Raw genomic sequence first — 16,529 nt, 5'->3', positions numbered from 1 at the left:
CACAGACAGTATGTTGGCTTACACACTAGATCTGCCTGGCCAGCAAATATTTAACATTTTTGGCTATTTTGTGTGACTTATTTGTTAATAAAAGAGACTCACATCATGGTCTCTAGCTTTTCATGTTACAAATAACCTCTTAGTCAACTTTAACTGTTATTTCTATGATAAATATATCCAAAAATGAAAAAAAAGGGGGGGGGGGGGGAATAGGAATGCATAGGTAAAAGTACAAACATGCAGCCCGATATAATAGTAATAATCTTGCATTTGGGGAGGAAAGAAAGTTTTAACACAGAAGAGTCACAAAACAACATTCTGCACTAGTAGATACAAACGACGGTGGATTTTTATTCATTCATCAGCCATCCTCAATACAGAACAGAGATCAGCAGTTTTATGCCTCTACAGATAATTTCTAAGCATTCATGCTGGATTTGCATCATGAGAAATTTGTTTCAAAGAGATTCTCAGTATGGCAATATTAGAAGCAAATTCTTTGAATAAAGCATTCTTTCAATGGAAAATAAATATATATATATATAATTACATTTTTAGTCTAATATTTAATTTTTTCTTTTTATTTTATTTGTGGAATTAAAAGTCCAAGTCTGCATATATCTCCTGAGATTGGCCAGCTGAAGCAGTAAGTTAACCCTTACCGCTCTGGACCAGCATGGCTGAGTATCGTTCAGCTGCCGAAACGCGATGTTAAACTGTGGTGATAACAGATTTTTTAAAGACGCAACAAGCAGCAATCATAAATCATTGTTATCTCTGCATATTAATAATTGGGCCCTGAGTGCTGCTGCAAAATTCAGGTTGATAGGTTACCCTAAGGTCCATGTTTGTGTCAACATTAACTTTGCATATCAGAATTTAAATATGCTGGTATTTTAGTCACATGCCGTATCTCTTGCATTTACATCTAAAAAATGGATGTTATTTACAGACAGACATTAAAAATGGATGATGGAATTTGAAAGAGTACACTGGTACTCTTCCTATCGGTTCTCCATGCTCTGTTCAGTAGTGCTTGTGTATAAGGGCAATTGTTTTTAGGGCTTGCACATATGGTCGAGCCTTGTTTCAGTTATGTAGATAGCCTTATAAAGGCTATTAACATTTATTATTTGTAAGCGTAATAAAATTTGTAATCAACCTGAAATTCCATTTTAATTGACATAATGATCAAAGAGTAATTTCCAGCAACTAAAGATGAGGTTCAACAGACACTGATAAAGCTGACCACAATATTATATAATAAAATATTTGACTTTAAAAGAAGACACATTCTTAGCAATAACATGTTCCTCTCAATTTTATATTGTACTATCTAGTAAGTGCTTTTCAATCTAAGGTCACCACTAAAATCCCTATCATTTCATGCCTTCTCCTCCTTTCTGGGTGACCTGTTTCTCAACCTTCTCACCTCTTATCCACTGTAAACTCATCAATTATGGGTATAATATTAGCATTAAATCCCGTAGGAATTATGGCTCCTAGGCATTTGGAATTTGTCCATTGCTGTTTGCCCTATATTCAGTTACAGGTAAAATTACTTTGTTAAAAATATAAGAAGTACACAAAGGGCTAGATTTACTGAATTGTGGGTTTGAAAAAGTGGAGATGTTGCCTATAGCAACCAATAAGATTCTAGCTGTCATTTGTTTTGTACATTCTACAAAATGACAACGAGAATCTGATTGATTGCTATAGGCAACATCTTCACTTTTTCAAACCCACAGCTTAGTAAATATACCCCAAAGGGTCTGCTTCATTAAGAAAAGAAAAGCAAAAAAAATGAGTAACTTTGCACCTTGGAAAAACCATGTTGCATTGGAGGGTGATGTAAATTTATAATGTGATGGCAGATTTATTCTTGGGGTAGAGCATGTCCTAGATCATATTTAAATTTCAGTGTAAACATAAAGCTATCAAGTATTTGTTTGCTGCTTGAAAAAATAGTAAGTATTTAACTTATGTGCAAAATAAAAAATTATTTGTGCCCCTTGCATTGTAACATGGTCTTGTCCAGGAGAAAACTTACTCATTTTTTTGCCTTACTTTCCTTAATGAATCAGGACCAAAATATGAATTTTACAGGTACTTATTTTACTGAGCATGCATACTGTAAAAGAGTTTTGCAATATGTAAAGTTTTCTGAGAGCTTTAAATCACATAAAGCTGAACAGAATTATTAATTTATGAATTCATCCCCTGGCCAGTAGAAGATTAAGACCACCTTGGTTATTGAAGTAAAAGTTAAGTAAAAAAAAGGAGTGTGCTCTACATACAGCTGCATTACAAATCTCGCTTTATTCCAGTTACCACTGTATTGTCAATCCAAACATGGTCCCTTCCTAGTAGCCCAAACTTCCCAATGCTGAGTGAGCCATACTGCTCCAGTAATCCTCATTGGCCATTACAAGCAATCTAAATCTATCTCCCCACACCCAGTAATTTACACTGTCCAGACATACACAAAGCCCCCAATAAAGCATACTGCTACCACAGACTGACCCCAAGTAAAACACAGAGCTTCCCAGTAATGTACAAGGCCCCCATACTACCGCAATGCAATGGGTTAACCCAATTGGCTTCAACTGTCAGGAGCTGCCATTAACAACTATCAGTTAGCACCCAACACTTAATTGCCTAGCTGGCTAGAATGCTTTTACTGTGAACTCTTGGCTGCCAGAGTCCACTGTACAAGCCACTAAGGCAACTTGTAACCTAATTGTAGATTTATTTTTTATGTGAGGGACAAAATATGAATATATACTTCTAGCTGTAAATATATATTTCTAAACGTACATCACAGTACAAAAACCTAAAGAGGATTAAAATAGGTCTGTATCCAAATGTATTCCTTTAATAGTGAACAAATCTAGTTCTTTCCAGTTGGATGGTAAATCTAATCATCTGAGATACGGATTCCTCGAAAGCACACATTATAGATGTTTTGATAACCACAAAAAAACAGCTGTCACAGCTAGCACCCCCCCCCCCCCCTGTAATACAGTACATTTATATTTTTAGCCTTAGCCTATACCTACTTCATCATCATCATTTTTTTACAAGGCACCAGAGATTCTGCAGCATGGACAGTCGGCATACAGATGCATAAAATACACATAAGTATAATAATAAATACAATTAAGCATAATTGTGGATTTGTGGTACAAAACCCAAGTATGAGTTCTGCTCGAGCAGTTACAAGCAACACAAAAAACAAGTACAAATTCTGTGTGTACGAGTCAACATAGTGGTCACACAAAGAATTCAGATTAGGGTGCACTAGCCTCATATTGTGTTCTTCTCCTTCCTCTAAATAAGACATAATTGATATAATGAAATGTTAACTCTACAAAACTACAATATGGCCCTTATGTAAATAATCTACAGGGAGGAATTAAATTGGTTGCGTTACTTGCGAAAGTAACGCGGCCTGTGCACTATATAATAGTGCCCATTATTACCATTAGCACAGTAATCTTTAACGTTGATTTTTTTTTTACTCGTGGCTCAGGGAGCCGCTAGCAGAAATCCGGGTTAAAATTACTGTATTAACTGTAATACTATTAGCGCTGCGTTATTCCTGGCCGAATTGAATTCCCCCTAAGAGTTTTAAGACAATGATTGATTTAATCCTCACACACATTGAGGTTAAGAAAGGAATCTCAAGGAAATACATAGACTTGATGAATGTGTGTGAGGAGTTCTCTTATGGGCAATCTTTCAGACATTTTCCGTGCTGTATGCAGGAAGCCACGCTCACTCATTCTGCTACTCCAATAGAAAACAGGCAGAAAGAACAAGTCTACATCCATGCTTCAGTCTAATCTGTGTCTGAATGCAAGTAGATCATCCTTCAGCCAGAACATTAAACAGGGAAAGGGTGTGGTGCCAAATCTACCCTGAAACAACAGAATAGACAAAGGTGTGTCTATATTGAAGCGCATGGAGACAGCTGTGTAAAGGCAGCAGATTTGGTGGAAGGAGGAGGGGTGTTTCAACATTTCTCTTGCTCAACAAGTCTAAATTACGGGTTTAAAATTACATTAAGTGTATTTTATAATGCTACCACACTAATGATAATGTTCATTTTGTTTTCTATAAGCATGATGGAGCATCATTCAAAGGGAGACCCTAGTTTTTACTTTCCCCTTTATAACTAAAAAGGGGTAAATATATCAAAGATTATTCTTACATGATACCTAGTTTGTATGCAGGTAGTTAAATGTCTGCTTGTAAAGATCTTTCAATACAGTTACCATCATTTCAATTATTTTCCATGTCTTCCCTTTATTTCCTCCCAGTGCACTCCTGTCAATCTTATTGAGCTGTCACAATCGAGTCTCAAGACAAGGACTTGGGGTGTTGCATAGTGGCAATTGGTATGTGTGACATAATTGGGGGCAGGACATGCTGTGCCTGAGGCATGGGTAAGTCAGAAAAAGACTGTACATATGACTGAGGGCAGGCAAAGATGCCATAGAAATATATCTAGCATATAGCTCCCCCTGTGCTAGGTACAACACATAATATGTTTGAAGTTGCAGACCCTCATCGGATCAACAAAGCCAACTCTAAAAGGAGAGCCCAAAAACAGGATAGGCAGGAGTATGCATTTAGGGGATAGGCCCCCTCATCTCTCTGTGACAAATATGCACCTCCATATCCTCATTATAATCCAGCACTCACTGCCTCATTACTGTAAACTAGTAAGTGAAAATCATCAGTGAACAAATTCTCATTGTACAATCATTGGTAGCAGAAGTTAAGTTGTACAGAAGTTGAAATTTACATGACTGCAAACAGTCAATTATTTGCAGTCATGTACATTTCATTTACAGACTAAAATTGTGCTTTAAATTACAATTATATCTAAAAAGCTAAAAGTTGTTCTTGTATAAAACAGCACTTTGTATAATCCGATAAATGCACCTATATCCTCAAACAATTTATTTACTTTTAATGCAAAGAGGAATTTTAGTCTAAAAGATGAAGTACACTCCTGTGCATTGGGGGATTCTGTCGTTTGAGATGATTACATAAGCATACAAGTTAATTGTAAATGTTCCTGTTGTCTGCACTTCATATATACAGGAGCTTTTCAGTATACAAAATCTTTTACTAGTTGAAAGTCTAAGGGGCAAATTCAATTAGGATTCGCTCCTACGCGCGGCTGTGTGGTAAATTGTCATTACGGTACCGCAACATCGCGGCTTTCCCCCCGCGACCCTATGGGGTGCGCACGGATGCTAATTGAATATGCCCCTAAAAGCCTTAAATAGAGTATACAAAAACTATAGTATGGAGCAAAGAAAATGATTTGGACATGATATTAATACATTAATGAGCTTTTATTTTTAGGAATGTAGAAGAAAATACACGTTATGAATACACATATTAATATGTAGACAGTAACAAAGCATATATAAATTGTGCATGTGTGAGTATTTAATTTTATCTAACAAATGTATTCAACACATGTATTTTTAATATACCATATATGGATATATATTCTATTAGTTATGTATACTGCAAGTCATCACACAATATAACTATGACTCCTGAGTATTCAACTTATATAGTACTTATGTGCAGTAAATGCTGCCACCCACACGCAGATACAGCTTTCTCACCAATTCCAATTACTCAACCAGGTCTGCAGGGCTTGCTTTAAGGTATACAGATTAAATTGTCCATTGCAAATGGTAATCATAACATTGGACACTGACAAATCATCCCTAAAAACTAGAATCCAGTGTCTGTTATAATAGACAGTTCTCCCATCAATTAAAGGTGCAATCCCACTTATTAATATTATTATTATTATTATTATTATTTACTTATATAGCACCAATTATAATACGCAGCACTGTACAGTGTATATGTAATCATTCCCACAGTCACTTCCCCATTCAGTCTAAATTCCCTACCACACACACATACAACTAGGGTCCATTTTGTCAGAAGCCCATTAACCTTCCAGTATGTTTTTGTGCTGTGGAGGAAACCGGAGCACCAGGACGAAACCCACTTAAACAAGGGGAGAACATACAAAAATAATTTTAGGTTTGATTTTTTTTTTAAACAACACGTTTTGTACCATGAAGCATTTTTTCCAAAATGTTGCCCTATAACCCAGTTGTCAATTTACAAAAGTGATTTGTGTGTCAAAGACATTTGCATATAAGCTTGTTCCCGAGTAGAGGTTCATTCTCCCCCCTCCCTTCATGTACAGTGTTAGAAAATATGGACAAGCCAAGCATTCAGTTCACCCAAAACCCAACTACTTTTTTAAAAAGTCCCACCCACTTTCCTGAAAGCCCACCAGTTTAGCACCCAAGAATCAGGAACATTGGAAGGTAAGGTACATTTAATTACATGTAATTCTCTCCATGGATTTCAGTCCTGCTGCTACCATACATCCCATAGTCATCTTGCTCACTACATCTAACGTCTGACTGGTTGCAATTGTAACTGCATGAAATAAGCAAACTGTAAAGCTGGGTACACACCTATGTAATCTAACTTCAGATGCAATTTCTGTAACGATTTCACCAACGATTGAAAGTCCAGATGATTTTTCTACACCTACACAATTTACCGTCAGATCTGTGCTCTGCATCTCTCATAACCACCTGCTGAATAGATTGTAACTCTATAGACACTCTACAGATAGCAGTATACGCTGTCTGACATCGTTCTATCGCTGATTGTGATTTAAAAGGTAGTTTAGGAAACCAAATCAACAGATTAACCATGTTTTTTGGCACAATAAAACATGACCAAACTGTCGCGAATCGTGTGATCTGCATGATGATTGCATAGATGTGCACCCAGCTTTAATCATTAATAGCAGCTTGAATCACAACTCTAATGAAAAATGAGCCAAACGATCTCTCTTCTTATAGGTAACCAGAGTAATAAATGTTTAAAACACTTCATTTTTAAAGAGGATTACTCCATTACCCTGATGTTACTTTCACATCGCTGATAACAAACAGTTGTCTTTTCTAATTTCCTAATCTCTGCAATACCCAGTATTTACGGAATTTAATAATGACACAAATATAAAGAAAAGCATTACTTATAGTAGTAACCGTAACACTACACTATCATCAATTATATGTAACCTAACTGGCCTAGTTACCATTAACTGGCGTAAAAATCCTTAATCATCTTGCATTCAAATCAGTATCGCTGCACACACTGGACTCAAAAACATTGCCGTTTTCAAAAACCTTTAAATAACTAAATCTTTAAATTGACTCTGAAAATTAAATTAAGAGACTACACCATCCAATGGTTCAAAATCTCATCTTGTATTTAGATCTCTGAGCTATACAACTCCATTCTCTCTGTTCTGCTAGGAGGGATGCTTAAGGACTCCTTACCTTCTCCTGACATCACAATGACATGACATCTAAATAATCCAATATTTAATTTTGCAATGTCAATTCTGGACCACATTTAAAAAGCACACTCAATGCCGAAAGCACATCAAGGTGTTCATCTATTCTCCACTCTCTGGTTATAGCTCTGGAATCTAGAAGGGCAGCTTGGTATGTGGAGTGATTTAAAAATTTGGGCAAAGTGCATCTAGAAATTCACTTCTTCACCAAAGTGCAACTGGAAGGAGCAACATGCGACTCATTAAAAGTATAAAATGATTCCTGATCTCCATAGCACAGAGCTGGTGCACAAGTCAAGTCTTCTGCAGAGTGAAAATACCCATGTGCCACTTAATACTGCAAGAGCACCAAAGGAAATACATCTTCTCCAGGTGTTTTTCTAATTTCAAAACCCTTGCTCCGCAAATTAAAATCTCATTTTTGTTCTGCTCAGCACAGCTACATGCACTAGTTTGTCTTCTCTATATTTTATAAGGAATGTCCTCACTCTGGGCCCGATTCATTAAGGAACTTAAATGAAGAAGTTTCTTATTTAAGTCTCCTGGACAAAACCATATTACAATGCAAGGGGTGAAAACTAGTATTCTGTTTTCCACATAAGTTAAATACTAACTGTTTTTTTCATGTAGCATGCAAATACTTGATAGCTTATTTGTACACTGAAATTTAAAGATGATATTTGTGTGCTACATGAAAAAACAGTCAGTATTTAACTTATGTGCAAAACAGAAAACTAATTTTCACCCCTTGCATTGTAACATGGTTTTGTCCAGGAGACTTAAATAAGAAACTTCTTAATTTTAGTTCCTTAATGAATCAGGCCCTCTAACTTCTCCCAATTGCTGCAAGCTCTCACGAGCAGGGCCCTTTCTATCCTATGCCCTCATGTCTGCTCTTACTTTGATTTTTATGTTTAATTGTATGTGTTTATGTTTGGAGTTTGTACTTGTATCTTTACTACTTATGTACTTTTATGATTCATACTTGTAATTCGTACTTGTATGACTTGTTATTATGTGTAATTTATATGTGGGTGATTTGCTGGCATTCCGGTGTTGCGGAATTTGTTTTGCCTTACAAATAAACGATGATGATGATGATAGTGCAAACTTCTGCTCCTCTGAAAATAAAGCAATCTTCGTATGCACTTTTGCGGATCTCTAGGGCCAGGCTGAACAAGCGGATGACAGGGGGTTACTTAACATTAAGATGACTAATTAAACACATGCTAATATGGTTAATGGCTAAAACATATTTATAAACTATCATCAGTTTTGATTGTGCTGGCCACAAATGCTAAGAGTTTGGCCGTATTTGGGTGATTTGACAGATACAAAGTTAGCATTACAGAAGCCAGAAAAAAAATGTACAATGGCCTTGCAAATTTTATGTAGTTTATCGCATTGATCCTATTTGATGCCACATACAAACAATTAGATTACTATATAACAAAATAATAAAAGTTCATGTACTGTATATGTACAGAATGTGAAAAGGACGCCTAATGGGAAGAGTCAACGTAAATCTCAAAGAAAGAAAGGATATTAAACTACAAATAAAATAAGGTTTCATGTAGAACGAAAAAAAATCAGTAAACAAGAAAATTTGCAATTCATTTTTTTAAAGTAAGGCAGGAATATAATCAGTAAAATATGATAGAATAAATATGCTTCCTAGTTAACTTTGTAACTGTAGTGCTTTTCTTCATTCATGCAAAGTTCATGCCAAGTTCACAGTTTGCAAACAATGTAGAATGCCCTTGGTCTTAGCAGATAATCCTGTCCCACTCTAATTATTATGTGGCAGGATAGCTGTAAAATATTTTTTAAAAAAACAGGCAACATAGCCAGGAACAGCATTGTAATTATAAATATACACTGTTGTTTTCTGTCTCACTAGTTCACATTTCACATAAATTGCTTGAAAAAGTACAGCAAAAATTGAATGAGCGGATTAAAGATCAGCTTTTACATCCTAGACCTCCTTCTCGTTTTCAATCCAGTTGCTACCCTATCAATTCCTCAGTCGTCCCCCTTCTAGCATCCGTTCCCCAGATTGAATTAAACATAAACATGTTTAGCAATCTGACATGTGGGGGTAAATGTATCAAGCTGAAAGTTTCCGGCGGGTTTGAAAAGTGGAGATGTTACCTATAACAACCAATCAGATCTTAGCTATCATTTTGTAGAGTGTGCTAAATAAATGATAACTAGAATTTGCTTAGTTGTGATAAGCAACATCTCCACTTTTCAAACCCGCTGGAAAATCTCGGCTTGATACATTTACCCCGTGGTGTTAATTTTACATTTAACATTTACTGTTGGTGTACTGTGGATAGAAAACCCACCCAAATCCCTTTGGTGGTAGAAAATGGAGTGCTCTATTGCCAGCACTAAAAAAGAAAAAACAGATTAACAGATAAAGGTGCTCTATCCAGTAAAAGAAACACTATCTCAAATACTTGTAAAAGGTTCAGCTATTGGGGCAATAGTATTGTTATTACTATAAGTGTCAAGTTAAAAACTACATGTTGCCAGGCTGTATTCACAATTTGCTTCACAGCACTGAGAGTATTTTAAAGGAGTTCCTATGAAGCTGTACATGTCATTGTTGACCTCAACCAATATATTATATATTATTAGTCTCATTGTTAAAAAAAAAAAAAAAACACCATAAGTGAACAATCCCAGTTATATAGTAAGGTTTCAACCTCACATAAATTCTTATTCTGTTGATCCTGTTGTTTGCAAAACAAAGCCACTAGCGCAGCCATTACCAATTTAGCTTCATATGAGATACAATTATACATCTTTGTACTACTCCTACTATATTATACATTTATATTTACTAGATAAAACTCTAAAGAGCCTTTTTTCTAAAGTAAAACAAACCAAACATTTTAAACCTTTCTTTATGGTTTTAACTTTTCACTCCTTTTATCAAAGTGGTGGCATGGAAAATGTAAGTGAATGGAATGACAATTTACAATACAGGCAGTAGGAGAAGTGGATATGGCAGACCACCGTACACCAGCCCACTTCAAGCACTGCTCTTACGTTTTCCTATGTCCTTCTTGGAGAGAGTTGGCCAAAATTACACTTCATCTTCAAGATATGCTCTAAGTAATGATTTATGCAACTGTAATTCTATGTTTGCAACATGTACATTACTCTACATTTGTAGAAAACATAACTATATCACATCAACTGCACTACTCTCATCATATTCAGATGTGCTTGGCAGGGTCAGTTTTGGCTGGATGCCCATCATTTTCCCATTTTGCGCACAATCCGGGGGGACGATGTTCTACTATATTTATGGTATTTATGGCACAGTACGTCTTGTGAACAAGACAAAAATGTATAAAGTGTATGATCACGATGTCCCTGGGGAAAGCTGAAAAAATTAAACATTGGAACAAAATTAATTAAAACACCTTTTATTCATCATGGCTATTTGGCTGAAATCCTTGAGTGCCGCCTCACTGGAAATGGATATCTTGTACCATCAGATAAGTACTGAGGAGGGCAACAAGGTTATAAATAAATGAATTGTTTACTTAAGAGTGCCATGCCTTTGTGTGTGAGATATATATATATATATATATATATATAACAGCTAAACAAAACTCCAATTTAGAGGTTCACTAAACAAAACTGAAATGTGTAGATATGAACCATGAAGATAAATATATATTGTGCAGTGTTGACATAGCATTCCTCTCCAGCTCCCTACAGACAGGTGTCTCTTTTCCCACAACTGTGCCTGTTGGGTTCAGATATAAGTAAAAAAAAAAAAAGGGAGATGACAATAGTTAAAATCACCCATGGAGATCCCAGTTGTCTTTGCGGCCCTTTCAGCTTGTAATAATTGAATTTCAGTACAATCATTCATGCTAGATGGTTTAAAACAGGGGTGTCAAAATCACATCCCAAATGCAGAATTTTTGCGGCCTCGCTAGGGCCCAGAGAAAATAAAATATAAATAAATAAAAAATATTTATCTGACGCTGCCGCGCCAGCTATCTGACATCATCACGCCCGTCGTTTGCAGTGAGGAGCGCTTTTTTTTCCCTTTCAACCTCCTTTTCACCACTCAGATCTTTCCCAGGCCAGGTATCCTCCGATCAGTTATTTTCCCAGGACTGGTTGTTCCTGCACTAGGTTGAATTATAATTGTAATTAGCACAAGCTCTGAAATGCAACAGCTCTCAAAATTGTCCTTTCCCAACCTGTTATTTTCCCACAACTTCACAAGCAGCTAAAGGCATATTGTAACCTGCCTCATTATGCTGCTACCTCTCAAGTTAAGCAGAGAGTGATTTGTGACGAGTTCAACAGACTGGAACATGTTTGGGTTTTATCACTATGCCTCCTCCATGAACAAGTGAAAGTGAGCTGCTGTAAATTACAGAGACATTTTCTACCTGCCTTCCTTCTTGTAAAGATACGGACCATGTTATAATGCTCTCTACTCAAGATACACACAGGTGTTACTATCAGCCGTTTACTATGGATTCTTAAAGTCTGGCAAACACAATTTAACCCTGCTTGTCCACAAAAGCAAAAAATAGACACGTACACGTACTTACTGACAAGTGTCCGCTTTGCGTCAATTTTAATGTTGCCTGCAGCATTAGTGGGTGTTAATGTAACATGTTACTGTTAACATAGTACACTATTTTGCAGGGAAGCTTTGAGAGCACATTTAAAACACTCTATTAAAAGCGATGACAAAGTACAAAGGTCTGTCTACACCTTTTTACAACACCTGTGTTTGCAAGGCCTTGCTGAGGAAAGTATACAGAGTATCTATCAGTCATTGAAAATGGATTCACTAGATTGGATAGCTGACATCGCCTGAAACCCGATTTTATTCATCCACTTTAGAAAAATGGGAGACGTTTATGTCTTGCTCAATATTCCATAAACAGATGTAACTACAAATGCTCTCAAAGTAGTGGTCTTTAAGCATTTTCCATTAAGCAGCTAATGCAGTAGAATTAAGAGTAGAATCAGTCACAAAGGATACAAACCAAAATAGTAAAACAGTTTTATAACAATTGAGACTTGTTCTTAATAGCTTAAGAAAATGAAAACTACTGACACAATATGCAGTAATACGATCATTGGAAGTAGCTAGACAATGACAAGTATTGGAATGTGGAAATTGTGCACTCTCCCTGTAATATGGCAGCATGCAGAGTACAGCGGGACATAATAAGCCCTCTGGTTTGATTTCTACAAACAAATGAGCAGTAAGAATTACTCTAAAAATAAATGTTCCTTTAGTTTTTTTTAATAACAAATTATACTATTGCAATTTATCCTTTATGGCTACAAAATAGACACCTTTATTTTCAGCAATAGTACCTCCTTTATTTAAATGTACACAAAGTTTTGAGGGGTGGGTCCCTGTGTGAGTACACAGATGGATAATGTTTAATTCAAACAAAGGGCACAAAAGAAATATTAGTGGATTGAGTCATATTGGCTCCATCCATTCACTACAGTGTGTATGTGACACATCAAATTAAACTCACACCACCTGTAGTCAGCATGAGATAGGTTACATCGTAGTTTAAACGCTACACAAGCAAATATATTAACTTTTGTCTAATACAGATTTCTGATAAATGACCATCAAACCTAAAATATTTGCTGCTTTACCTAAAAAGTTACTAATACATGGTTTATAATATTTGAAAATATGTTTAAGGGGCACTTTGCTGCTGAATAGATTAATGTAAGCATGTCACACTGCAGGGTCTCGGCAGACCCTAGTATCCTTTATGACAACATGCCCTGTGCACTGAACAAGATTAATATACATTATTTGTCATTTAAGTGATAATAATTTGAATAAATGTTAGCTTATTAAGCCCAGAAAATAAGAGTAAATGGTAAAAAATGCATGTTGTATAAAATAAATGTAATTATACTGTGTAGTTGGTCAGTAATGATAACTAAGGAAATGTCCAAGAACAAAGAACCCCAAAGGGGGATGATTAAAACCAGGGACTGTCTCTGGACATTTGAGATTATTGGCAACTATGCTAACGCCATCACATTTTAGAAGCTTACCATTATTAAATACATTTGTGATAAACTTGTGATTGTGTGAGATTTTTTCTTTTGTTACGAACAGGTGTGCCTTTTGGTGTGCCTTTATGTCTACTGAAGGACACACTGCATGCTGCCGATTGTGCTTATTAAAATGACTAATAACGGAGACCGGTTGCAATATTTGATGCAAAAAAAACAAAAATATGGTAAAAGAAGAGTTTAACTGCAACACTTTTTTAAAACTTCCCAATCGTCCATCCTCCCCACCCTACACACTTAGGGGGTTTCCGGTCCGCGGTAACGCTCCGGAACGGGCCGCGAAGGCAATCCACGGTATACCGCAATAACGTGTATTTTCGTGCGCTCCCCATAGGGTTGTGAAGGAAAATCTGCATTATTGCGGTACCATATTACCGTCAATACTGTGCACTTTTCACGGTAACATGCGTTATTGCGAACCGGAAACCTAATCGAATACCCCATAAAAGTCATCTCTACAAATTCTCCCCAAACATAATACATTCATCCCAGGATCAGTTACTAAACACCTCTCACTCTAGTGCTGCATTTCTTATCTGGAACTCTTTGCCTCGTTATATCAGACTATTCAGCAGTTATTCAGTGCTCATGCTAACACTAGAAGCTCACTTTTCATCAAACAAGCTTACCCTCGACTCATGACATCGGGCACTGTGATTGTGACATGGGGTATGATCCCTGGGGCTGGGGCCTAGCAATACCACTGACTTTCTAGTTTGAAGACATGGGGCAGTGGCTGGGAAGTTGTTTTTTTTTACTTCAAATAGTTGAGTCCATAAGTAAAGAAAGATAATCTGTCATAAACAGACAAAGAGCGGTGTTAAGGTGTGCAACTAGCACACCGATTAACTTGGCAGCATAAAAATTCCATCAGCTACTTAGGTCGGTGGCCACTCCCATCTGCCTCAGCCACCAGACAGATGAAAATGGCTATGCATGTAATTGAAAAGAAAAACTAGTTTAAATGGTGATCCTCCGTTTCATGCGAACTAGAAATGTGCTTGGTGTGCGGCGAGACACAAATAACCTCATCTTAAATTATTCATGACATTACACTTTTGTTTGTCTGAATTTTTTTTTATCACATTGTTTGGAATCCGGTTGTCCCCTCTAGTGCAACATGAAGCAACAAAATGGGACCCTGTTAAAAGTACAGGATGAAAGCTGGTACAAAATTCAAGTCTTCTTGCAGACAGTAAGGAACGCCCATAAAAAAGTGCCCCCTCCACTCCTTTATCTCATTTCAATATTCTCACTCTGCAAAAGGAAATCTAGTTTCCTAATCAACAAAACAAGTTGCAGCAGGGCACTTACTCCATATTTTGCAGAGTACTTTCAATAATGCTCTCTAGGTGCTCTTTACATTGGAAAATACAATTATATTAATGTCACCTTACTGTCATACGTTATTTAAGACGTACATGAGCCTCAATCAAGCAGTATTTAAGGAGAACACTGGAAAATATGTAATTAATTAAAGGAGAGTTATAAATGTGACTGCGGATGTGCACTTGTATAAAAGTCAAAAAGGCGCACTTGCGCAAAAAGTATTCAATGCAAATTTGCATTTTGGCAGTTGACCCTCTCCATAAATTATTTGTTAAATGAATAGTAGTTTTGTAGTTGCAGTCCAGTAAATAATTAAAAAATAATGACTATTTTCCTGCATAACCAAAATAATAATTTGTTATTTGCAGTTTTATTTTCTGTGATTTTTCTTCTTTACAGAAATGTTAGAATCCTAGTTAGCTATTTCTACCTGTGCACCTGCATCACTGTCTCCAAGGGCTGAATGGTCCCTTACAACTTATACATCACCATTTACTATGTGAGGCATAAGAGAAAGTTCTGGCTACATTTACACAAACAATGTTTATTGTAATGACTAGTTAAAGTGCTGGGTTTGTCACTATAATGCACTGGATTGCTTGGAGGTGTTCTCACCTTATTTCCTAGCTGTGCAATAAAACAACTTGAATAACTGGTCAGCAGTTCTGCAGCTCTCAGGAACGGTGCCTTTTGAATAAGCACCACAATGATTGCAATAAATAATAAAAATATAATAATATTTGGATTACTACAAAACAAAACATTTGGGGTAAAGAATATATGTATGCCTGTTTATTTCTATAGCACCACTCTATAAAGCTCTTTACACAGTGCATTATAATCATTGCTATATTTTCTTACACACACAGGAAAATTCAATATAGTTTCATGTAAAACACCAACAAAAAATAAACAAAATGACTCTGGAGTAGGAACTAAAGCAGTAAAGATCACATATACACTCCAATCACTAAGAAGTCAATTAGCCTTTAGCTCCTAAATTAGTTTTACCAAGTATTGTGTTACAAGAACCTCTAAGAGGAAAATAGTTAAATGTCATTTAACCTCTGCCCTTTCATTGTGATAAAGGTTTCCAGGATTATCAAGTAGATAGGCTATTGTGGATTCTGCAACATCTGCAACCTCACACATTAAATAAAAGATAAGCTATAGAAAATCCAAGGTAATGGGATAGACTGAAGAAACTTTTCTTGAATGCACTGAATATCATTAAAGCACAGCGATGAGTATGCTGTAATACATAGTTAACGCTATATTCTTAGTTGGAATAAACACATTACCTTTATTCAAATGAACCTTTCTTCCTGCGGCCAAATATCTAAATCAGAAGGATATTCCTTGTAATGTAATGCAGGTAGATACGGCCAAGGTGGATGTCTCTCGCAGCCCGCAGTGCATCCAGACACTCAACTGTCAGAGCATTTCGGGAAGTGAGAGGAGTGGGAGTGCAAAGGTCCCTGATGTCACGGAGCTAGGAGGGGCCAGGAATGCACTGTTCTCCCATGTAAAGTGCTGTAACCTCAGAAACAAACATCGTGCCTGGGAGACAGAGGGTTGGGCTCAACTTCTTATTTGTACCTATTGTGACTAAGGTGTAAAGGGTTTCGTTCTGTCTGCAGTTTTTAGATGATCAGGTAGTTTAGATGAG

At 36.4% G+C, this 16,529-nt stretch overlaps 1 protein-coding gene across 1 annotated transcript in view; it reads right to left on the bottom strand.

The window, feature by feature from the left end:
* Window positions 1–16,311, bottom strand: part of LOC142107553 (myosin-10-like) — a 139,007-nt gene extending 122,696 nt beyond the window's left edge. Inside the window, exon 1 of the mRNA XM_075191051.1 lies at window positions 16,162–16,311. The gene's annotated coding sequence lies outside the window, so the exon portion shown is untranslated. The remainder of the gene's footprint in view (window positions 1–16,161) is intronic.
* Window positions 16,312–16,529: the final 218 nt, after the last annotated feature.

Source organism: Mixophyes fleayi, chromosome 11 (genome assembly GCF_038048845.1).
Source record: "Mixophyes fleayi isolate aMixFle1 chromosome 11, aMixFle1.hap1, whole genome shotgun sequence".
Taxonomy (NCBI): Eukaryota; Metazoa; Chordata; class Amphibia; order Anura; family Limnodynastidae; genus Mixophyes; species Mixophyes fleayi.
Note: the sequence above shows the minus strand (reverse complement) of the source record. Positions and strands in the feature narration are given on the sequence as shown.